This window comes from Pinus tabuliformis, chromosome 2_2 (assembly GCF_031772625.1).
Source record: "Pinus tabuliformis cultivar Carrire ecotype Pingquan chromosome 2_2, CPIR1, whole genome shotgun sequence".
Lineage (NCBI taxonomy): Eukaryota > Viridiplantae > Streptophyta > Pinopsida > Pinales > Pinaceae > Pinus > Pinus tabuliformis.
Window position 1 is genome coordinate 778893186 of NC_142300.1, and position 26675 is coordinate 778919860.

General features: G+C 40.1%; 1 pseudogene; it reads left to right on the plus strand.

Moving 5' to 3' along the window:
* The first annotated feature begins 4703 nt into the window (after nt 1–4703).
* LOC149195006 (mitogen-activated protein kinase kinase 9-like) overlaps nt 4704–26675 on the plus strand; it is a 43369-nt pseudogene continuing 21397 nt past the window's right edge.

Genomic DNA, 26675 nt, shown 5'->3' on the forward strand with positions numbered 1-26675 from the left:
CCAGATGCCTGCCCAACCGAACCTAAACCCCAACAACCGACAGGCCCAACAGGTATACACTGGGGAAACAACATGTCCTACTTATGCTGTGGAGATCCAGGAGATCAACCTGTGATCCAAAAAAACCTTTCCAGATCGCGAACCTCCTTCCCCAGAGGACGAGGAGGAGAAACAAGAAAGTGAACCCAAAGTCATTCCACCCTTTCCTGAGCGACTAACAGTAACCACACAACCAAACCCAGAGGAGAATGAACTTCTAGGGGAACTAAAACAGTTTTGTGTGAAAATACCCCTTCTCCAGGCCATCAAAGAGTACCGATATACAACAAATTGATTAAGGAGAAGTGTTTCAGACACCCAGGCAGGAGAAAGAGAGATGCCTCGATGATCAATGTCATAGGACAACTGTTTGATCTAATGTTGGGGCAAGTAATCTGTCCAAAGTATTTGGACCGTGGGAGTCCTGTAGTTGATGTCCACATCAATGGCACCATTATCCCCCATACCTTGATTGATCTAGGGGCTGCCATTAATGTGATGACTAGGGACACCATGCTTAAACTCAACCTTCAGGGTTCCTTAAGGAAGACTTCGACAGTCCTGCAATTGGCAGATTGCTCCACCGTGACTCCCGAAGGAATTGTGGAGGATGTCTTGGTCTCGGTTGACTCTTGGGAGTACCTGCGGACTTCTTAGTCCTTCAACCAAAGGAAAAGCTTACGAGATACCCCCTCATTTTGGGAAGGCCTTGGTTAGCCACTACGGATGCTTACATCAGTTGCCAAGCTGGAAACATGACCATAAAAAATGCTCCTATGTCCAAGGAGCTAGTCCTATACCCTCCTTCCCAGCCCCTGCTAGAACATGACTTACCGCTCTGGCTGGAAGAAGGAGAGGAGGATGAGGTATACTCTGCACCCTTGTGCACCATAGAAACCCCTAGAGGAGGTCCCCAAACCGAGGATGATTTGATTGAGACCTTGATTCGGAATCCACCTCCTAGTGCAGTGTCCTTAGAGGAATTGGTGGAGGATACCCAAGCCAGCACCTTAGTGGACCTCTGTGTGACTGATCCAACCTCTCACAGAATTAAGAATGTGGAGTTTGGCCCCGAAAGAACTTTGACAATTAGCTCCTCCCTATCTCCCTCAAAGGAGAAGGAGTTGTGTAGCTTACTGAACAAACATTTAGATGCTTTCGCCTGGAGCTATAAGGAGATGAAAGGAGTCCATCCTTCAGTCTGTACCCATCACATCTACATTAAAGAATATTGTAAACCAGTCAGGCAACCTCAGAGGAGAATGAATCTAGCCCTTAAGGACATTGTCAAAGAAGAATTGCAAAAATTGTTGGATGCAGGATTCATCTATCCTATCTCCGATAGTGAGTGGGTCTTGCCCCTAGTGCTTGTGCCCAAGAAGAATGGGAAGTGGAGAATCTGTGTAGATTACCAGGAACTTAACAAATCCACTAAGAAAGACCATTTCCCTTTCCCTTTCATATATCAGGTGTTGGATGGACTGGCATGGAAGAAGTTTTTCTCTTTCCTAGATGGGTTCAGCGGGTATAACGAGATCCAAATCAGCCCGGAAGACCAAGATAAAACCACCTTCACCTGTCCTTGGGGTACCTTTTCCTATCGTGTCCTTCCCTTTGGGCTATGCAATGCTCCTGCCACTTTCCAGAGAGTAGTATTGAGCATCTTCTCTGAGTTGGTCCATGATTCGGTAGAAATCTACATGGATGACTTCACTCCTTATGGGTCCAACTTCCGAGAAGCATTGACCAATCTGGGAAAAGTTCTAACCAAGTGCATTGAGATGAACCTGTCCCTCAGTCCTGAAAAATGTGAATTCTTGATGACTGAAGGGACCGTGCTAGGACATACCATTTCTCGCCAAGGACTACAGGTGGATCCTAATAAAATTGCTATCATCCAAAGGGTCCCACCTCCTCAAAAGGTAAGGGACGTTCAGAGTTTCCTAGGCTTAGCAGGATATTACCGAAGAGTCATTAAAGACTTCAGCAAGCTAGCCTCGCCTTGTTTGGACTTTTAGGGAAAGATGTTGAGTTTAAATGGACTGACAACTGTCAAGGGGCACTGGATGAGTTGAAAGAAAAGCTGGTGTCTGCCCTAAGCTTGAGAGGTCCAAACTAGGCCCTACCATTCCACATCCACAATGATGCCTCGAACAAAGCAATAGGGGTGGCCTTAGGACAAGTTGAGGAAAAACTTCCATATGCCATATACTTTGTAAGTAAAAACTTATCCAAGGAAGAAATGAAATATACTGTAACCGAGAAAGAGTTGATGGCCGTAGTCCATTCCCTAAACAAGTTCAGACACTACATCACTGGTTATCAAACATTTATGCACACTGATCATGCTACAATTAGATATTTAATGAATACGCCTCATGTGAATGCTCGTATTATTAGATAGTTACTTTTGTTGCAGCAATTTTATTTGACTATCATTGACAAACCAGGTAGAGAAAATGTTTTTGTTGACTTATTGTCTAGATTGGATTTGCCTGCAGGTGAAGAAGGAACAGTGAATGACCAGATGCCAGATGAACATCTATTTTCTATCTTAGTACTCTCTCCATGGTTTGCTGATATAGCAAATTACTTGGTCTCGTCACAGTTCCCTCCGCATCTGTCCTCAAAAGAGAAGAGTAGAATTGTAAGGAAGAGTGCCCCGTTCACATGGATCGGGGGAAACTTGTTTAAGCTTGGCCCAGATCAGATCTTGAGACGTTGTGTTAGGGAGGAGGAAGTCTTTGACATCCTCCTAACCTGTCACAATGGACCTTGTGGAGGCCACTTTGTAGCAAAAAGGACTGCCTTCAAAATTCTATAGGCAGACTACTATTGGCCTACACTCCGACAGGATGTCAGAAGATATGTCAGCTAATGTGACTGATGTCAGAGGATGGGGAAACCGACTCCAAGAGATGAAATGCCTCTCCAACCTCAAGTGACCTTTGAGCCATTTGAAAAGTGGGGCATAGATTTTGTGGGTCATATCAACCCTCTTTCAAAGCAACTGTCTTACATCATTGTGTGCACTGACTATATGACCAAGTGGGCAGAAACAAAGGCAATCAAAGCAGCAAAAGAAGAAAAGGTGGCTGAGTTTCCGAGGGAAAATATCTTCTACAAGTTTGGCTACCCAAGAGAGCTAGTCACAGATCAAGGAAGCCAGTTCACCTCCAACCTGATTGAATATTTGCTCGCTCATCACAAGATCAAGCACAAGACTTCCATCCCCTATCATCCTCAAGAAAATGGGCACGTGGAAGTCACTAATGGAGCATTGGAAGGGATTTTGACCAACATTGTGAGCAGCAGCAAAAAGGAATGGGCAGATCGCCTGGTTTAGGCCACCTGGGCCTACAACACCACTTGGAAGACCACAACCGGTTTCACACCTTATGAGCTGGTCTATGGGAAGAAAGCTTTGTTGTCCATAGAGTTCGAGTACAATACATTGAGGGTGGCAACTCAGATGGACCTAGATCTCATCCATGCTCAACGAGAAAGGTTATTGCAGCTGAATGGGTTAGACGAACAAAGAATGCAGGCCCTCCTCCACTCAGAAGTAGTTCAACTCTAGAGGAAGATATGGCATGACCGGCACCTTAATGAGAAGCAATTCCAACCGGGAGATTGGGCGCTGCTGTATGACTCAAGATACAAGGATTTCAAAGGGAAGTTGAGGACAAGATGGTTAGGACAATATACAGTGGACAAATGTAATGACAATGGTTCCTTCCTTATCCAGACCATTGATGAAGAAGCCATCCCCATGCTCGTCAATGGGCATCGACTAAAGATCTATAGGAAACCTCTTTCGAGGCAAGAGTTCATCGAAACTATGGAAAAATTAGTGTTGGTAATAGAGAAGGGTTCTGCCTCTATTATGGCCACACCCTGAGCATCATCATAAAAAAAAAAAAAAAAGATCCTTGGGCAAAAACCTCTTTGAGGCGCCCAAAGTAAATAGTAGGTGTGAAAACCTCATTGAGGCGCCCCTGCTGTCTCTTTCAAAAAGAAAAAGTGAAAGAAAAAGAAGGAAGAAACAGAGAGAAAAAAAACAAGTTTAATCCCTCGAAATTGTTGCAGGTTGCAGGAACACAATGCAGAAAGGAAGCCTCCCAGCACAAGGACAAGGGTCCCTACCAACTTACCAGGCATCCTCACATCCACTCCCTCCATGAATGCTCATTTTTTTCAGGGGTCGGACACAATCTAGTCGTTGTTCAACCTTCTACAGGAACCTACAGGACTTTCTACAGGAAGTTCTACATTTCTGCAGGAAACATCCTGTAGAGCCTTTGGGCAGGCCAGAATCGATTATGGAGAGGGATTTGAAGCTTGAAGTCTATTTAGGAGGCATGCAACCACTATTTTCTTCCATCCTCCACTTGTTTCATCCCCTTTCACCACCATTGCCACCATCTCGTTAAATATACCTGCACAGTCATACCAGAACCCTGTTTTCTCAAATAAAAATTTGTTTTTTTCGAGTGAAAAATAAAGCATGCAGAGGCCTACAAACTTTACCTATCAAGGCACCTTCAGGACCCTTCATCCGTGAACACAACTTTTTTTGTTTCAGCATGCACCCCATGAGGAGAAACGGCTACAGGATGCCCTACAGGTATCCTATAGCAGTTGATCCGGTTGGACCACATACCATGGAGACACCAGCAGCTCACATCAAACGAAGTCGGTGCATGCAGCATTCACCACCAGAGAGTCGGGTCTCAGGGTCTTGGAACAAGCATCAGCCAATGGAAGAGGAGCTCCAGTACCCATGCACAGAGCAGCAACAAGAAAATCCAACATTCCTCGTCGTGAAGCCTGAAAAAAACATCCACGGTCGCACAGGTAAGTTCCTAACTTTATTCGTCAAATTACATGAACTATACTCTAAAATTTACAGGACTGTGAGAATGGGGGGATTGAACAAGGTTGGTGGCCATTCAACTTGCCACCCATAGCCAGTCAGATGGCCTCATAGGATCCTAATGGGATTGGTTATGCCAAAAGGACGGGCAGTTGATATATGAGAAGTGTCCAGTCGGGGAGAATCGACAGTATGACAGAAATGGCGGCGGTGAATGTAGAGGGAAGGATTCGGCAGTCAGAGACATGCCAAGGAATGATGACTGTGACGTCGGACAATGGATCGGCCTGGAAAGCTCACCCCTGCACCATGAATTTTGCATCATTTCAAATTGGCCAGTAGAATAACTCAGGGTAAACTGCTGTCATTCGCACTCGCAATCGTTTTTGCAGCCAAGTACGTGTCCTCCTCCTCTGCAACTTGTTAGCCCAAGCTTCTCGGTCTGTTCCAATGTCCTTCCGCAGCTCAGAGTCATCTAGAACCACCGTGCGCTAAAGGAAGCCTGATGTTACGAAGAAGCTTGGATTGTTCACATCAAGGGTGGCAATTCTCAGAGAGGTAGGCCCGAACATACCTTTCCCATGTACAATAGTTCAAAAGGTGGTGAATTTGACGTGCTGGGGTAGAAAACGATTTAAAAGAAAGTCTGTTTGCGAATCCAAAAGCAGTTTACTTATCGTTGCATGAAATTGTCTTCGTAGTTTGCATCCAATATTTTCTCCATGAAGTCCTGAGTTAAATTCATCCTGTAGAGAAGTGAGACACTGTCAAGGCTAACCGGTCGAAAAATTGTGAACGTTATATTATTGTGTGTATGTTGGAAACATAACCCTACAGTCTATTTAGAGAAATCCCGAGTCGTTCTTTTGTAAACGAGAAGGCCTGCAGATACCGTTTTTAACACTCTAAGAAGGAGACACACCTAGGATTCCATTTCTGCTCAAAGCGCAAGCAAAAACAGAGTCTTTTTCACCATGCCAAGAGTGTTTATCCGAAAGGAACCCTCAGACTCCAAGAAACTCCGAGAAACCCCTGAGGTGGTAGACTTATTTTCCCGTGCACACTGGATGTCATTCTGTGACAAACTTCAAGGTCACAATGATGAAATTACAGAAGAATTCCTAAGGTCCTTGAAGCCGAAATCGAAGACACTAGCCACTGTCAACTTCAGAGGATTGACCCTAAGACTCACCCCACAACTCATTAGCAGATTCATTGATCTACCGATGGGAGTACCTTGGGATAATGAGGAGAGAAAATTGGGTCAAAAGGCTAAAACGGAGTTCTTCTTGCCAGAGGAACAATTTTTAGAGGACAAGAATGGGGTCTACAGAACCAGCCTACAACCATTTTGGAGCAAAGTCAGCCTCCAAATTATGAAGTATAGTCCCTATGAGGGGCGATTCAACATCGTATATGGTTATCATTTCCATTTGCTAATAGAACTTAGGCACCAAATGGATCTGCCCTCAGAACAAAAATTGAGCATCCCCTACTTCCTCCTGCAATCCTTGATCAAGTGTGCCACAAAGATGAGGGAGGGGACACCAGACCAGCTGGCCCATCATGGGCTTATGAAGCTCCTCGTGGAGGATTCACTCCATACTTACACTGTCCCTCTCTCGTGGGAAATTTTTCGAAATATGTCTAAGGATGATACATCCAAATTTCGGCCGAGGAGCTCACTTCCTCCAGCATCAAGGAGAAGGAGCACACCGAGGTAGAAAAGGAAGTTAAAGGTCAAGAAACCCCAGGAAAACCACTAAAGAAAGAATAGAAAGAAGCACGAGAAAAATGCCAAGCTGTTGAGGCCAAAACAGTGGGTGGTAATATGACACAAACACACATGGAGAAAAGACTGCAGAGCAGGGCAGAAAGGAATGAGAAAGTGCAAGCCAGTGAAGGCACCCCTAAGGCAACCTCAGCCAAGCTAAAGGAAAAACCACCCTAAGCCAAGTAGGCTAAAACAGTGCCAACTGGTTCTACAGGAATCCAGAAGGCCATTTCTACAGGAAGTCCAAAAACTGCTTCTACAGGAAGCCAGAAACCAGCCACTACAAGAATTTCTACAGGAAGTCTGAAGAAAGGCCAGCAGAAGGAGAAATCGGCTGAGATTCTAGCTAGGGAGGCAGCAGCTGGGATGGCCACCCTAAGCACCTCTCCCAAGCAGAAGGAAAAGAAAAAGATGGAGACTCCCCTGTATTTTAAGGCAAGGAGGAGTGTGATGATTAAGACTCGCAGACCCCAGCCTCCATCAAAAGATCCAATCACAATTATAGATACCCATACCACACCAAAGGAGAGGTCCCCCTCCAAGGCATCCATCACTTATGAGTGGGGAAGCTCGAAGACATCCACCTGGAGGGAAAGAATGGGTTGGACACAAAAACCTCTCTACAGGATGCTGAAACTATTCTACAGGAAACATTGGCTAGACTAAAGGAGACCGAAGAAATGGAGGGTGGGGCATCCAAATCACCACAGAAGGAAGAAGTGGTTGAGAAAATTATGGAACCTAGCCCCCAGCCCATCTTGGGATCCTATTATAACTTCTTGGAGGCTAGAAAGATTATTCCTCAGAAATTCACAATGCCACTCTTCCTCGCACTAGAGGAAGAGAGGTTGAGGACCCACACTTGGATGAAAATCGCTAAGTCCAAGGGAGTAGAAGATATACGTCCTCTGGAGGAGTAGCTCAAAGAGGCCAGAAGAGAATTGGCTATGGTGTGACATGTGGAGAGCATCCAACAGGTCAGGCTACAGGAAGAAAATGAGCAGCTCAAATAGCAGCTACAACTACAAGGACAGAGGAAATAAGAGGACACAACAGCCAAGGACACCACAGAAGAGCCTCAAGGAAAAGAAGGAATGCAAGCTGAACTTGAGGCACTAAACCGGTAACTACAGGAATGAGAATTGCAAGCAGGCCTAGAGATACAATCTCTAAAGTAGCAAATGCAAGAAAAGGAGGCACAACTGGCCTGCATGGCCAGTTGGACAACGAAAGCTCTGCAATGTAGACAGCTGGCCAAATCCTATGGCCTATACCTTAGGGATCAGTGGCTGCAATTCCAAATCAACCCGTTGGCACACAGGGGTATCTCCCAAATCCAAAACCCCCAACAGTTCATGGATTTATGTAACAGTAGTTCATCAGAAGACAAGGCCAAGCTATCAGAGTTCTACCTTTATAATTTTTCCCTTCCAAATATAACCTCATGGGACCCCAACACAGAAGTAGGGGAAATGCAGCAGATGGCAATGACCTCATGGCTAAACCACAAAGAAAAGAGAGCGCCAGAGGTTAGAAATGTCATGAACCAAGAATTACAAGAACCACTGCTGATTAGAGCAGAGACAGGGGACCCCACAGCATTGATATCCGCCCACCAGCACCTAGCAACCAAATCTCAGGCTCTGTTAGAGTACATGGATCAGCAGGCTCAAGCCATAGCACACTTTGAGGATATGGAGCGACTATTAGGGGACAATTGTGTTCATGCTTGCACCCGTAGGTGGAACACATTGTCCCACAGCCTCAAAATCGGGGAATACCACACTCCAAATAGAATGAGGGAGGCCTTGGCACGATTTCCTCTCTACAAAAAGTCTATGCAGAACCTCCAGGCCAGCTGGATAGGCCTCAAGTTAAGTCCCCCTTTGCTTTTAAGATTGTTAGAACGAGGCACAGAAGAAGAAGAGCATAAGCAGTGGGAAGAGGTAGAAAGGAAGGCCAGATTCCATGACAGTGAAGAGGACACTACTTCAGAAGCCTGGGATGTGAGGGAGGCTGTCAAAGCAACTAATGACGAGGAGCTAGACTAGTTGCTCGACGATGAGAAACCCTTTTAGCAGGGGGGTGATGATGAGCCCCAAATTGGGTAACTTATTGGGCTCATTTTTCCTAATTATCCTTGTTCAAGTCCTTGTTCAATCCTCCATTTTCATAGCTTATGCATCATATTTTTATTATGTTTATTTCATTTGTACGAATAAGGGTGGTCACTCTTCCTAGGTGGCTAACACATGCTTATTTCAGGTTTTTTTAACACATGTTGGAACAAAACCGAGCAATCATGGGCTAGAATACAGCCAAGCTTGAGGTGAGGATTCGTAGGGGGGTTGTCTATGACATTAAATAACCCTTCCTTGGAATCTTCACCCCCAAGCTCCGAGCTCACAGGCCACCAAAACCGGATCTTAAAGGCAGCCAAACAGATTTTGGAAAAGGGACTGTCTACTAACAGTTGGATAGCCAAGTCCCCCAAATTTAGGAGGCCTGCTAGGGCCCTCGTGGTGTATAAATGATAAGGCCTCAGCCTTCATAGGGGAATTTTGGAAACCATTGCATATTTTTGCACTACAGTGCTGTCAGCTTTAGCTTGTTTCTTGTAGCCATTTTGGCATAACTCTTGACTGATGACTATTTTTTGATAATGATAAGCGATCCTATTTCATATCAACTCTGAGTTTTCTATAGGAGCCGTAGCTCTTAGGGTTGGGCCCAACCTGAGAGCCTAGGGCCTCCTTTATGTACTATTATCTTTCCTTTAAGCATCATTGTTTTCCTTTTGTGCATTTGCAGATGTATTTCTGTTAGGCAGATTAAGTTGTGTGGATTAACTAGGTCAATGTTTATGAGTAGAATGCTTCAGATTATTAGAATAGATTGGTACGATAATAACAGGAAAAAGGCTCCAAATAAGGCTCAACAAACACTTTTGGTTTCACCTCTTCCTTATTGGATCAGGGGCTAGAATTGAAGTAACCGTGCTGTCCCAAACAGAAACACTAGTTTGCTTTACCTTGCAATCCTTAGTGTACTGTTTTCATTTGTAGAAGTTGGTTATGTGTTCAGATCTCTGAAATGTTTCATTGCATAGTTGATATACATGGTTCTCTTTCAAATAAAGCTATTGTTCATTCACTTTATTGTTAGTTAGATTAGATTATCTAGGACTTTGATTACTTGCAAGACTTTGTTGATTCAGTTGAATGTATATGGTGCAGAGCATCTGTACCACTCTTTCATCCACCTAAGCTTCATCAGAGCCATCTTCTCCATTTCCTAGCTAAGGTCCTCGTCTCACATCTGTCCTCTTGCCCACGTAACCCTACCTTTTTGTGCAATCATTGTTTCAACCTTCTTTGAGCCAATTTAGCCATCTACACCTTCTCACCACTCAATCCACCAGTCCTTGGGCCACTTCAGACCCCTATCCTACCTCCATATCCATTCATTCATCTTCCCTCACTCACCCATCCTCCAAAATCCAATTTTTAAACATCCTGTAGAAATTTCTGAACATCCTGTAGAAATTCCTGAACATCCTGTAGAACCCCTGCAGACTTCCTGTAGAAGCTGACAAATGAGGTTTCTTGATAGCCAAACTTTGTGAATCTCTCTGGAAGGGTGTTAGGGACTCCTTAGACCCTCTCTGAACCTTCCCGACCTCTTCCAATCATTTCTCCTCCTTGATCCACCCCTGCACAGTCAAAGAACAGTGAAAGCATATGCATGATGAAACTGACGACTTAATCAAAAATACAAAAAGATGTTTTCCTCAGATAGAGGTAGTCTAGACACATGTATTTTACCTTCATAGAAGTAATGGAATCTCTTTCAGTAGTTTTCATTCTCTCCTTTGCATCAGTAGGACTAGCTAGTAGAATTAGGGTTTGTTAGGGTTTGCGCTTTCCTTCAGTTTTCCAATCTCTTTTCGCAAATAGATTAGCTTCCTTTGAGTTAGCTTTCATCCATCAGTTAAAAAGATTCTTCTAAGAGCTCATAGAAGTTGGCTTAATCTCCTGGAGGACTTGTGCCAGCTGACCAAGTGATAGCTGCAACAAGAGTTAGTACTTGTGCATACAACACTGTCGCTTCCAAGTTTGTTACGTACTACCGGGTTGATAAATTTAAAGATGAGAGTCCCAGGAGTTGCAGCATTATTGCTGCAATACTAGAGCCCACCAACAATCATATGTGCAGAGATCAAAATAGTCTTATTAATCATAAAAAATGCCAGATTCGTGATAATTCAGATTCGATACCAAATTCTTAGAAGGAACTTATCTTTATTTCCACTTATCACCAATACATCCAGATCTGCCCTATGGACTCATCTGCAGGGGTTTGTGCACACAGTTGTGGACTCTTCCCGGCCTCTACGCACATAGTTGCAGAGCCTCTATCCACTACCCCAACCCTCAACTCAGACTTACAGACAATTTCAGACTACTTTCTCAAAAACTCGTTACATGCCAGATCCAAAACCATATAATCAAACTTCAAAACTACTCTACCCATAGAGCCTCGCTCTATTTATACCTTTCCATGGACCGCGATCCATGGGTTGGCTGACTCAACTTACATTTCTTTACATTATTTTTGGGCGGACAACCCCTTTAACTTTGACTTATTACAAATCGTGCTCCGTGCATCCCACAAAGTCTTTATCCTATTTTTACCAAAAATTATGGGCTTTGCGGTCCATGACTGTTGCACAGGGCTTCTGCTACCCAACAACCTATAAAATAAAGCTGGCCAAGAACCCAAAGTTCCATGATCAAACGAAACACATCAATACAAAATATCATTTGATTTTGCATCATGTTGAGGCAAAGACAATCGATCTATGCCATTGTTCCACTAATGAGCAGATTCTAGACATCTTCGACAAAGCGCTTGGAAGAGAAAAGAATGAAAGATTCAAAACGATGCTTGGAATCACCAACATCCCTTCAAATTAAGGGGGGGAATGTTGACACCTAATCATGGAGATTGGGTGAACAGTTGTAAATAATGTAAATAACGATTAAAGGAAAAGGAAGAGTCATCATGAGGTGAAACTCAAGAGTCACCCCCTTATGTATATAAGTATGAAAAGTCTAAATGAATAGACACAGTCCATTTTGAGGATTTACCTCATGGCCTGACAGAGAAAGAGAGAGGTAGGTACTAACATTTATAGCTATATCAAGAGTGAAATCAATAGATGGTTTTCAGATTTCGCCACCCTTTTCTTCTCAACATTATGCAAAAACTAAAGACAATGTGAGAAGGGATTGGTTCGAAAGTGTGAATGGTCGTGATCATTATCTTGCTAATTTTAATTGGTTCAACTTTTCTTATTGTTCTGAGTGTCTTTTGCAAGATACAAGCTTTTAATGATTATGCTCTAGTGGAGTGTTTAAAGTTGAATTTCCTATCAGCTAGATTTAAATTGTTCCTTGATTTTTATTAAATGTTTATTTCATAATTGCATCATTATTATTTATTGAATTTTTATTAATATAATTTTTATTATAATGTACATTTATTATTATTATTTGATATCATAATAATAATATAATATTAATTATTATTAATATGGTTCATATATTTATATTAATATTATTGATAATGACATTAATAACATTAATTCTTAATATTATTGATAATTGATATAGGTGATTGATATGGGCCTATCAAAGTTTATCAACCACATTTATTAATGTGGTTGTGCCAGTTAAATTCATATTGAATAAATTCATCAAAATTATAAAGATTGAAATTTACATTGAGAAATCTAATTAGTGAATGGTATTAGGACTCAAAAAATGTAAAGATATGCAAGGGAATCTTTTAGAAAATTTTCAAACATTTCCATGTTCCTTTGCTCATATCAAATCGAGCATAAACTAAAATTGAAGTAGAATTGACCAATTGCTAACAGTGAATTTGATTTTTAACCTTATGTCTTGAATGTGGAAGACTGAAGGGAAAAAAATTGATTTCTGACAGAATTAATAACTTAAGAAACATAAGTAAGCTTGAATTTGTAGAATAAAATAGCGATACCATACAACAATATTGATTACAGAGTTCGTCCTTGGTGGACTACGTCTCTAGGTCTACCTTCAAGATGGGCAACTGCTTTATTAGGATTGAATTTGAGAAGGTCAATTACACAACACATGAAACAGACTAAATGTGCATGCAGGCACTTCTGATCACTTTCAAAAGAACGTTGTCTGAAATAGCTTTCCAATGGCTATCATGGTTCCCAATTTCGACTCTGGATACTTTTTATATACTAGAAAAAATGAGCCTATAATCTCCAGAATCTGCATACAAACTTCTAAAACCACTTATGAACTCTTCAGTGATAGAGTTACTAGCTTTATAAGACATTAGGTACATTCTATCTCTTGCTTCCCAAGTTTGGCATGTAGTAGCTAATTTTTTGGTTGAATGTTCTTTGTCTTATGCTTAGTTAACACCTTAGTGTTAAGTTGCATGGTGGAGGGTTTACATTTATGCCCCAAAAAAATGAAAACCCAAAATATACTTTCGGTTATCCCGACGATCAACTAATGGTGCACGCTGTCTAACTGCAACCATGTGATTGTTGCAGTCTTACCATAGGCAGATATCGTGCAGGTTTGTTCGAGCGATTTCGTAACCACTTTCTGACTCTGCATGTGAGAGTGTCCCAAAGCTCTGTTGGTTATGGCTTATCCGAATCTTACCCTCAAGCGGTTCTACTAACGGTGCACTTCAACTATTCATGTGAAAAAAACTACCAACAATTATGACTTACCTCGGTGCAATTAGACTGTATTTCATTGTAATGTTTGCTGCGAAGGTCATGCCACCTCAGTGTTCACATGAAACATGGTTATGATGTGCCTTAGCTACTATGGTTAGACTGTGTCTTTATATTTTAGTCGATAATAAGGTCCGAATGTGGGTCTTTTGCGATAGTTTAGTGAATAGGTTTCTGTAATTAGGTTTTTAACTTATGTTTGACACCATAGCCTTAGGTCTAGGTCTTAGGTTTAGCCACTTAGGCCTTTAGTTCCACCATCAATAAAGCCACTACAAACACCTTTGTTACAATGTGACATTAAACACCAAATGACACCCATAATCACCATGATAATAAAAATGAACTGAAACACCATGAAGAACTGAATCAACACTGGATGAACTTAATGTTGACGATGAACTTAATGTTGAAAATGAACTAAGTGCTGACGATGAATTGAACACCATGCAAGTGATCTGATGAGATACTCCTCAATCAATACTCTCCACTTGAAATCCTTTAGACCACCAAAAGTTTTGATTTTAAGTAGAGACGAGGCTAGAGCTCGCTCACTCTCCTTATCTTTATCCACTTTGCCTTGTTGATGTAAGACCACATTCGACCACCAGAATGATGCTTACCATGGCACATTTTGAACCTATGAATTGTTCCATCCATATTCAATATGCACAAATTTCCAAGATGGTTAAAAAACCCGTCGTAAACATGATGATTTTTTCTTCCATCTATGCATCATTAGTTAGTGATTCATGAATATCTTTGAAAATAGTACGTAGAGGGTATTGTTCAATATAGGTGATATGTACTAAAAAAATATTTTTCATGCTAACTAAAACCTTCAACTAAATCCTTGACATCATATCAGCTACTTGGTTTGATGTACCTTCCTGATTCCTGATTACTAAGTGGACTTTCTACAATAGACCCATCAAACAATAATGTGAATACTACTGCAACTTAGCTTGAAATTGAAGGTATTGAAGTGGCTATTGACTTTTTTGAATCACTGTTTCTTCGCCCATTAACTAATGTCTCCATTGTTTAACACTTTTCGTCAAAGAATAAATTTCCCTATCATGTGTTGGATACTTTGATGTTGCTTTAGAAAATGCTTCGATATGAAAACAAACATGCTTCTCTTTATGAAACAAAATTGTACTTATTGTATAATTACTAGCATCATATTTGATTTGCTAAAGGTTTAGAGGAACTGCTACCATTTTTTAATTTGAAGTTTCACATGCGTTTAGTTGTTTAGTTCTCCAACGAGATGAGGCTTTAAAACTGTTTAAAACATGAAATGGTGATGTATTACAAGAGAAAGCTAACTTTCCACAATACTAATTTGCAACCCTGAAAATTATAACTTCCCAACTCAGACTGAAATGAGACATTCAGACGTTAGGAAGAGGAGCATTGGACATCAAATGTACGTTATGTTGTATTTCCCGTTTATGAGCAAGATTTTTTGGTTCTTTAAATAGACATGGAAAAGATTCTACTGCTTCAACGAAACTATCTTTAAACTGAGACTCACAACCTTTACAAGCATCATGTCGATTCTTATGATGTTATTTTACAAACATGAGTATAAATCTCTTATTTGAAATTATTAATTACTTCACGTGATTGGCAATAACTGCATCCAAGTGAGTTTTAGTTTTATTTGTCGTGACGATAAATTCAACCCCAATTTTCTTAAGGTGATATTTATGCCCTTTCCTATAAAATAGTGCATCACGATCATAAAGATAAGGACTTCCTAGCGCTACTCCACATATTTGGAACCACATCTAATTGCACTTCATCAATGTAATTAGCTATAATGGCAAATTTTAACCGACACTACTTTGTGACATTTATCTAAGTTTATTTACTGAGACAACCTAATGGGTATGGCCTTGGATGATTCCGTGTCTCCAAACCCAACTTCTTAATTAAATATTCAGATATCAAATTTGCCTGTGATCCATTGTCAAACATTGTATCTATTTTTGTATGTTTAGAAATTATCTTTATATGAAATAGTTCAACTGTTTTATCCTCATTCAAGTCATTTACGTTTGAAGAAGATGAAGAAGTACTAGAACTTGAACCGGTATGAGAGGTTTTACCTGTTGAAACTATCGAATTTATCCTCCTTTCATCACCAACCTAGATCTTGTTGGATTGCTACATTTTCTTTCATTTCATCCTTCTCCTTAAGAAACTTCTTTGGCTCAAGTTCAAGATGAAGTTTACAACATCTAGATTCATCACGATCGACTCTCTGGTAATGATAAAAAGTAGGTCTTTCCTTCCAAGCTGTCGCTGATTTATTTCCCTTCGAATTGCCCTTCCTCTTATTGCCATTAGAATCCTTGATTTCAAATTGTTTGGATCATTTTGGTGAAAACTTGAATGGTCTACCACCTAAGTCTTGAACACACACTTCATCAAAGTCATCAGGAATAAACATCAATAATGTATGTTGTAAATATGAATTTAAACTACAAATGTACTTTAATAAAGTTTCACGTGTATCCAATGGAATAACAAGCGCCAATTTTTTCTTCATGAATTCCTAAGTAAAATATTGAACATTCTGCCCCTTACCTTGACTCAAATGCTACCAGTGAAATACAACTTGTGGCATGTGTCCCAAAGGATATAATTATTTCCTGAGAGCTATTATAAACTTAGACCATGAAGAGATGACTTTACCTTTCCACTTTATATCTATTTGACTTTACTTTCCCACGAAATTAAAGCTATTCCCCCCATTCTAAGCGTAGCTAACTAAATATTCATTTCATCGTCAAAATTCTGAATACGACAATATACTTCTATCTCTTTAATCTAGTTATCTAATTTTTCAGGATTCATTTCGCCATCATAACCAGGGAACTCAGATTTTACATGAAGTTTCAAAAGAGATGTTCTCTTAGGTTTATTTTATGTTTTAGATTCTGAACTGGAAGAAGAAGAAGAAGAATATGATGATGGAGATGACGGAGATGATGGAGGAGGAGGTTTATCAGCCTTGCCTTTACCCTTGTCCTTCTTCGATGTCTTTGAAGAAGAAGTTGCATGACTCACATTTTTATCTTTGTAGAGTTCTCCCAATATATACTATATGCTAAAAAAAACTTTATGAAATTGTTCCTTGCTCATCTTTGCTTCAAGAGTTTCACCTGTATCAGATCCTATCATGGTCGATTTGTGAGTGACTCTTCACTTTCCAATATCTCGATAAAAATCTTGAAGTGTTCCTTATCCACGTTGCGACTTTGACTTGATTAACATTCACTAGAAAAATTCTACAAATGCAACCTACTTTGATACCAAATTATATCATCTGGCATCAAGAATAAACTAAAATTTTAGTAGAATTGATTAATTGCCAACAATGAATTTGATTATTAACCTTAAGTGCTTAATGTGGAAGACTAAAGGAAAAATAGTTGATCTAAGACTGAATTAATAAGTTAAGAAACATAATTAAGCTTGAATTTGCATAATAAAACAATGATACTAGACAACGACGTTGGTTACGGAGCTCATCACTGATGGACTATGTCTTCAGGTCTGCTTTTAAGATAAGTGAATGCTTTATTAGGATTGAATCCGAGAAGGTCAGTTACATATCAAATGAACCAAACTGAATGTACACGCAGACACTTCCAATATCTATCAAAAGAATTCTCTCTAAAATAGATTTCCAATGCCTATCACGGTTCCCAATTCCAAATCCAGATACTCCCCTTATACTGCAAACAAATCATCATATAATCTCTAGAATTTTCATACAAACTTCTAAAACCACCCATGAACTCTTCTATGATCGAGTTGGTGACTTTATAAGGCATTAGGTACATTCTAACTCCTACTCCCCAGGTTTGGCATGTTCTAACTGGAGTTTTTGTTGAATGTGCTCGGTCTTATGATTGGTTGACACCTTAGTGTTAAGGTGCAGGTTGGAGGGTTTACATTTATGCCACAAAACAGACAAAAGTCCAAAATAGACTTTGGTTTATCCTGACGGTCAACTAACGGTGTGAGTTGGACCATGTCACTGCTACATTCTTACCATCTTACCACAGGTGGACATCGTGGAGGTTTGTACCAACGATTTCAAAACTGATTGCTGACTCTAGATGTGACAGCTTCCCAAGGCCCTGTTAGTTAGGGCTTATCTGTGGCTTACCCTCCTACGGTTCCACTAACGGTGTGCTTCGAATGTTCATGTGACACCTGCCGCCAAAAGTTATGGCTTACCTTCACGCGGTTAGACTATATTGCATTGTAATGTTTACTGCCACGGTCATGCGACCTCCGTGTTCACATGAAACACGGCTCTGACATAGCTTAGATGTTTTGGTTATACTTTGTTTGTATTGTTTGGTCAATAAGATCTGAATATGGGTCTTTTGAAATAGTTTAGTGCATAGGTTTATGTAATTAGGTTTTTAACATATGTCTGACACCATATCTTTAGGGCTAGGTCTTAGGTTTAGCCACTTTGGTATTTATTTCCACCATAAATAAACCCGTTATAAACACCTTTGTCAGAATGCGACATTAAACACCACATGACACGCATAATCACCACGACGATAAACATGAACCAGAACACCATGAATAATTGAATCAACAGTGGATAAAGTTAACACTGATGATGAACTGAGTGTTGACAATGAAATGAACTCTGATGATGAACTCAACACTATGCAACTGATCTGATGAGATCCTCCTAGATGATTTTCCCAATGCCACTCCATCCATCAAAGATCATGACTACATCATGGTTCTACTCCAATAAACATATTAGAGAAAGAGATGAAAGGAAAATGTTTCAAACCTTCTAATGTCCTATTTAGCAATTCTAAGAGACTGTAATTTTACATAGTTAACACACATGTGATCTAGTTGACAGTAAGAAGTGAATCCCAAAAAAAATGCAAATTTGATAATCCTTTTTCATTGGTGATCTAGTTCACTGAAAATTTTTTTAGGATACCCAAATCACTAAGAAGAAAATCATTGGACCCCTTTGCTATTGGGAAAACTAGTGTCCATTTAGAGCTGCTAGTCCCACTAAGACAGATAGTTATCTTAGAAACAAACAAACTAAAGTTACTTGTGTTTTCCTTTATGAGAGATATATGAGAGAGAAGCAGAGAGTACCAACCTAAATCTTTCGCTGGTCTCCTTTCTTGTATCCTCTCTCGTTTGATAGAGCTTTCACCACTCCTTTTTCACTTGTCTGACTTCAAAGAACACCTGTAGAGTCAAACCAACAAAATACCATCAAATAATAGAGATCTATAACCATAAACAATGTAGGACCAGATGTACATTAACCATATAAATGCATATACAAATACAAGATTAAAAGATATACAAGCATATGGAGGAAAACTCAAATAGCTTTATTGATAGAAGTAGTAGAAGAGAGGATTACAACCAAGTTGTCTGATCCAGCATCATCCTCCCAGCATGAAATTCCTCTTCACCTCATACAAAGCAATATCACCCAACAATTTCTTCAAAGAGAAACCAACAACACTTCCTTGCAAATTACAAAATTCCATCCTTTTGATCTCTAGGATGAGGGATCCATATATAGATGTTTGCATGAGAGTGAGTCAGCTTCTGGGATTATGATTAGTGTCATTTCACTGATAGTTCTTGGTTCCACTTGAAGGTTTCATGATCTCTTACTCATCCCTGGGTGAATTCAAAGAGGCAAGTGTCATATGAGTAGTTTCTAGAAGATTCTTTGAGTTTCCACCTAGAAAACTGCTTCTGCCATTTCTTTGCCCTCAGTCATCGCACCCCATAGAAGGGCTTTGCAGTATGCATCGCACCCCCCATGTGTAATAGGTGAGATGCATCGAACCCTATGCATGGAACATTATGTATGGTTGTAATCCTCTCTTCTACTACTTCTATCAATAAAGCTATTGAAGTTTTCCTCCATATGCTTGTATATCTCTGAATCTTGTACTTGTATATGCATTTATATGGTTAATGAACATCTGATCCTATACTATTTATGGTTATAGATCTCTATGCTTTGATGGTATTTTTTTGCTTTGACTCTATAGGTGTTCTTTGAAGTAGGACAAATGAGAAAGGGGTGGCAAAAGATCTATCCAAGGAGAGAGGAAACAAGCAAGGAGACTAGAGAAACGCTAAGGTTGGTACTTTCTGCTTCTCTCTCATCTATCTCTCATAAAGGAAAAAACAAGTAACTTTAGTTTGCTTTTTTCTAAGATAGCTACCGATCTTAGTGGGACCAACATCTCTGAATGGACACTAGTTTTCCCGATAAAAAAATGGCGACTCCAGAGCAAACTAGTGTCCATTCAGAGCTACTAGTCCCACTAAGATGGGTATCTATCCTAGAAACAAACAAACTAAAGTTACTTGTGTTTTCCATTATGAGAGATAGATGAGAGAGAAGCAGAGAGTACCAACCTCAATCTTTCGTTAGTCTCCTTGCTTGTTTCCTCTCTCCTTTGATAGAGATTTCGCCACTCCTTTCTCACTTGTCCCACTTCAAAGAACACCTATAGTGTCAAAGCAACAAAATACCATCAAATCATAGAGATCTATAACCGTAAACAATGTAGGATCAGATGTACATTAACCACATAAATGCATATACAAATACAAGATTCAGAGATATACAAGCATATGGAGGAAAACTCAAATAGCTTTATTGATAGAAGTAGTAGAAGAGAGGACTACAACCAAGCTGTCTAGTCTAGCATCATCCTCCAAGCATGAAAGCCCTCTTCACCTCATACAAAGCAAGATCACCAATCAATGTCTTTAATGAGAAACCAACAACACTTCCTTTGCAAATTACAAATTCCAGCCCTTGGATCTCTAGGATGAGGGATCCATATATAGATGTTTGCAAGAGAGGGAGTCAGCTTCTGGGATTTTTATTAGTGTCATTTTAGTGATAGTTCTTGGTTCCACTTGGAGATTTCATGATATATTACTCATCCCTGGGCGAATTTAGAGAGGTAAGTGTCATATGAATAGTTTCTAGAATATTCTTTGAGTTTCCACCTAGCAAACTTCTTCTGCCATTTTTCTGCCCTTTCTCATCACACCCTACAGAAGGGCTTTCTAGTATGGATCACACCCTCCATGTGTAATAGGTGAGATGCATCGCACCCTATGCATGGAGCAGTCTGTATGGTCTAGTTTTGACCAATTCTGAGTAGTTTTTCTCGAAGAACTTCTGGGAGATGATGTAACTAGCTGACCTTGTTCCTTCAGTGTATGAAACAAAAATTTTAGGGGTTTAGAAGCCCTTGGTTTATGGACATATGTGATTGGTGTTGCAGTGCCCAAATATGTCTACAACAGCTGCCCCCTAAAGCATGGGGTCGTAAATCTTTTGATGTCAGGTGAAATGCTTTATAATGAGGATCCGAGGTTTTTAAAACTAGAAGGTGACCTGTAATAAGATACAATACAATACATTATATTCATAATATTTTCATGATCTAGCTGAGGCAGGAATTCCCATGCTCAGCTTTATAAATTCATTTTCATGTACATAAGACAGATAATCGTCTGTGTGGCAGACTGATGATTCTGGTAGAGCCATCATCCCTTAGTTTGGATGATTATCTGTGCAGCAATGATGTACATTTGATGTCTTTATTTTCCTCAATATATCGCAGCCCAGATGGATTAGAATAGATCAGGGGTCTTCAGACTCGTTCAATCATTGCCTGAAGTAAAAGTCGATCCATATGAGAAGATGTTCTGATGTCGAACATGGAAAGACATCGCCCGATTACTAGCCAATGATGTAAGCTATTAACAGGCATGAGAGGAATCATCGATAATGATAATGACCCTCAAGATACTGCAGTACAATTCACATGGTGTGAATACATGAGCTGATGTTGAACACCACACAAAATCTTTCGGTCGAAGGCCATTTATGTAAACCTATTGCAGGAAGTGAGAAATTTGCCATTCAGGCATGCAAGCTTCAAAGTACTGAAAGGATTGTTCCTAAGTCAACTTCTTGGATAATGAGCTGACGTCAACAAGAAGTGACCAGTCATAGGAGGGACTTAATGAATCCCATATCTATGACACAGAACGGAGAAAATGATTTTGTGGAGGTGAAAACGATCTGATGATATAAGGTTCAGGTTGGCGGTCATGAAAAATGGAGAGTGAAGGTACAACAGTGGATGAGGCGTTAGCTAGGTTGGTGAATTCTCTGAGCGACTTCTCTTGAACATATTGGCGAAACTGAAATGGATTAGTAGCGTTAACCACAAAATGGATGGTACGACAAACCAATGGTGATATGACTAGTGAATGAAATAACCCAACCCGACTCAATCATGGTGACAAAGTGAAAGCGTCATGTTCAAGAGCGACCTGCTACCAATGAAGTTATTCAAGTTTTCTTCCCTTTTTCCCCAGGCATTGCTGACCAATACCTCTTTACTTTTGTCAAGCTTGAGGAGAATAACATATGATTGTTATATAATTTGCCCTTCGGGCAAACCTGTCGCTATGTTCTAATGAGCGTAGCGATAGTGAAACTCGCCCTTGTCTACATGGTCAAGTTTGTCACTATTCTATTAACGAGTTTAACGACAAAGAGAACTCAGTCCTTTTCAATTTTAGAGAGTCTAAAAGAGACATAAAAGCAACTCTAGTGGTCCCTTTCGTAATGTAATCCCTTAAGTCCGAAAAAGTGTAAAATAATATGAAAGGGATGACTTTTCGATAGTTTTGATGAGCTGAACAAGACAAGCGCTCGATATTTTTGTGTAATGATCCCTCAAGTCCAAAAAGATTAAAATCTAGAGGAGGGATGGCACTTTCGATCTCTTTAACAAGCTGGAGAGGCCAATTGCTCGACAATCGTTTCATATTTTACGAGTCAGATGAAAAGAGCTTAAAGGAGACTCGTTTATTGAGGAACGACTCATGTTTTTGGATAGCAACTGGTTCTAGGTATGGTTTGGAACTTTTCAATCACAATAGTGTAAAGAAGGTGGCTAATAGAATCACTCATCACAGTTATTCCTCAAAAGGGTAAACAATCAAATGGAGGCATATGATCGGCTTAGAAACAGTGGAGGTGATGGTAAGAACATGACCAAGGTTCAAAAGATGATAGTCATGAGATCGCAATGGTTTTTTATTGAAGGTGGGTTCATTTTTTTTAATGAGCTTAAACTCTGGGGGAAAATTTGTGCATTGCTAGGTTTATTTTTTAATCAGCTTGAACTTCGCATAAAACTGCTCGTGACTAAGTTTATTTTTTAACGAGCTTGAACTTTGCATAAAATTGCTCATGCCAGTCGTATAATAAGGATGTCTCATCGATAGGTTCATTTTTATGGAGCTTGCCCCATTCGAAACTTTACTTCGGAGCCTTTCGTTATGCAAGCTAGGAATGACCAACCTATGAGTTTAAAGGGTTAAGAGCCTACAAACCAAGAAAATTAAAGGTCATTTTTCACTTGTATGCGAAAAGTTTTGCATGCCCCCAGGTATAATGAAGTAGAGTTTCTAGGTTACCATAAGGAAGTTCTTGCATTAGCAAGATCGTTCCATCCACGTGGCAGCCAAAAAACTTCCTTGGCGATGTACATCGAAATGGACAGAGGTGATTGTTGTCAGTGCCAATCACATAACCTTTGACGAGGGAGTCCTTTTCCAGTCTGATCCATTTTCCTAAACATACAAGATTGTCAAACTAGTTATATTCCTATGCAGAAACCTACATTATATCTAGGGTTTTCCTGTCGAAGCAGACCAAGGCGCATGCCTCCTAGGTTTCATTCATAATCACCGAAGCACTCATGATCATCAGGTGGATGGACTGAAGATTGATGAGACATTACTTGTGCAAAAAGACTAGTTAGGGATGGTATTTGACTAATAGTTGTGTTTGAACCAGGGAATGAAAGTTGGTCAACTAGGTGGACCACTCTGCCTTTATGTGGAAAACGCATCACTCAAAAGAGTGAGGAAACAATAGCTCCCATGCTATAAATTTAGTCACGTCTGAGGAGTAGATTGTAATCTAAAGGCCCTTGGACTACCATCACGTTTAGATGAATGGTTTTCCTTCTCAAACTTATAGGAAAATTTGGAAGAATCCCCAACGGTTGACTGGTTCTTTTGTTGAAGCCTGTCAGATCTTGAATCTCATGCAGAAGCGATGGCGAACCAAGCGCTTTCCAAGCAATTGAGGAAAGGATACTTACAGAAGCCCCTTCATCTATGATAGTACCAGCCATGATCATTCTGTAAGCTTGTATTATGATTTGGAATGGTACATTAGATGGTAGGCAGGTTCTCCCTAGTAGATTCCAATTGAAGGAAACAACTAGATTGCTTGGAGGAGGGACCGAATAAACATCCGAATAAATCTCTGACAATATTCCTTCCAGCGGTAAAGGGATGGGTAGATTTCCCCCATGTTCATCAGATTTTGGGTTTACGAAAAAAATTTGAACAGTGTCATTCTCATTCTCTTTGGCGACAGTATCATCTGAAGGTGGACCTTCTGAAGACAAGATTGGGTCAACTGCCGTCTCGACCTGTTGACTTTGGTCTGGTGTGGACTCAGAGGGTTTATCTTCAATGGTAGGTGCTTTGACCGACAACAACGGTGTGTCAGTTAGATTTTCAACTAGCAATGGACTCAGTAAGAGTTTCTTGTATCCAGGAGGAAATCACTGTGATGACGCAGGACGGTTACCCAAGACTCTTTTAGCTTCATCTAGGAAAGGAAAACGGTGGAGGACATGATCGCCTTCACACAGTCTACAAGGAAATTTAGATCTTCCTTTCTTTCCATTGGCTTCGTTTTCACTAGTTGATGGTGTGCTCTCAACATGATCGTCAGAGGTTGAAGACACCGGATTGTGCAAGCGGGGAGACCAGTCCCTCAGGATCCGTGGGATGCAGGGACAATCTCGATGATAGTGGTATCCATTGCAAATGACACATGGAGATTTAGGTTTAGAAGGTGCATTGTGTGGATTTTCGCTAGGCGATGCACGGTTGCCCCCTTTTGCCATTGGATTCTTCTTCTTCTTCTTCTGCTTCCCTTTCTTCTTCTTCTCAGTTACTTGCTTTTTAGCATTACTAGCTTCACCAAGTGAAGAGGAAGAAGGAGAGGGAGAAACAAATGAAGTATAAGGTAGGGGAGAAACTTTAGTATCATCTAGTTGCTAATTAGATTGCTAAGGAATTGCGGTGTTTTGAATAACAGAGGTCGAGAAAATACATACTGGCAGGCCAATTGTGAGTCCTGGAAGGGACAATGTGGCCATGTTTCGAGCACCAACATCCCCCCAAGAGGAGAAGGGACTAGGATTTCCTCCAAGGGGAAATCCTTGATTGATAGAGTCCATTATTCTCAACCTAAAACCAATGAGAGAACAGTGATGTTATTACGATTAAAATAAATTTTATGATGCTTTGACACAACTTTCTTTTTCAATTTTTGAGAGTCGAGAAAAAGCTAAAGATGACTCTAGCCACCTTCGATTTTTAATGAGCCTGAAGTGACAAGTGCTCAGATGGACCTTTTCTTTTAAGGAGTCTGAAAAGCAACGAAAGTGACTACTCTGGAAATCTGGGTAGAGGGATTACCAAACCAATCGCTAAACTATAGAATACTTTTTACAGTGTGGCAGTAAATCTTCCCGAATGTTGTGTTCAGTGCATTGCGATCGATAGGGTGGTAGACATGGCTTCCTAAGGATAAAGGATGTAGCCTATTGTGGTCTCCTAATATATACGCGACGATATGTGGGAGCACAAGTCCATACTAGCACTTGTCGTCTCAAAGAGGAGGAATCACCAAACCTACAATGAAACAGATAGTTACCAGGCTTTACGACACTGAGATACATCTTAGGTTCATTGAGGTTTATTTTATAGTTGATCTTTCTTAAGAAGTTTTCCTTTAAGGTTCACCACGTGATGTAGATATACAATTCCTAAATATGCAATCTAAGATGATAAATAGTCGTTTACTTTTTTTGCAATGAAAATCCTAGCTACTAAGGAAAGAAAGATGAAATTCTTTCAACATAGAGGAGAGAGCACACACTAGATGCACTTTTCCTAAATCAATTTCAGCATGCAGTCTAAATGCGAATGCACATGCAAGTATTGTTTTTCAGTTTCCTTAATGTGAGAATGAGGAAAGAAAAATAAGTACAGATCTGAACTTTCTTTCAAAGTGATAGTACTAACAATTTTCTCTTCAAAAAGTGAAAGGAAGGCTAAGATGACACTTTGCGATTTTTAATTCAAAAAAACTAAAGGAAGACTAAGACGACACTTTGCGATTTCAAATTTAAAATTCCTTTCGACACTTGAAATACTATTAATTCAAATCAAATACACTAGCAACAGTGTAATTGGCTATCTAAAAGAGAATTCTTTATGACACTCTTTTTCTTGACTGAAAACGACACTTGTGACACTTTCAAATCAAAAGACGACAGTTCGATTAAGCTACTATTTGCAAAGGAGAACTGTAAATGATGAAAAATACATAAAAAGCATTCACAATTACTTATCAACAAAGGCTGAATAATGCAAAGGAATATGGTTTTGACAGTGATATAATGATCATAGATAGCAAAACTACCAAATAAAGCTGAAGACAATGAAGAAAAAACCAAAATCTCGAGGCAAAAACAGTCTTACTCAATCATCGCACCTGTAACATAGGGAAATAGGGATGCATCTCACCTACAACACACGGGAGGTGCGATGCATCCATATTTCCAATGAGAGATAGCGCGATGGTCCAGGGACGAGACTGAGCTTGGTTTTCACTCACAGTTTACAGCTAAGTTCAGGGATTTAGGCTGAGCTAATGATAGTCAGTAAACACAAAGTATAGAGGTTGATCTAATGAGGTTATTTGAGCTACCACTAGGGAACTTAGGATGTTTGCAAGTTAGATGTTTAGTTCATAAACCAACCCAGAGATTGACTGAAGCGGCATTGATCTACTTTGTAGTTACATAGCGAAAGCAGTTCAAAGGCTAGCTGGCTTAACATGAGGCTCCGTCTGTGGTTTATAAAGAAAACAACAGTAACAAAATAAACAAACCATTCACTCCCCAATGGAGTCACCATTTTGTTAATTGAAA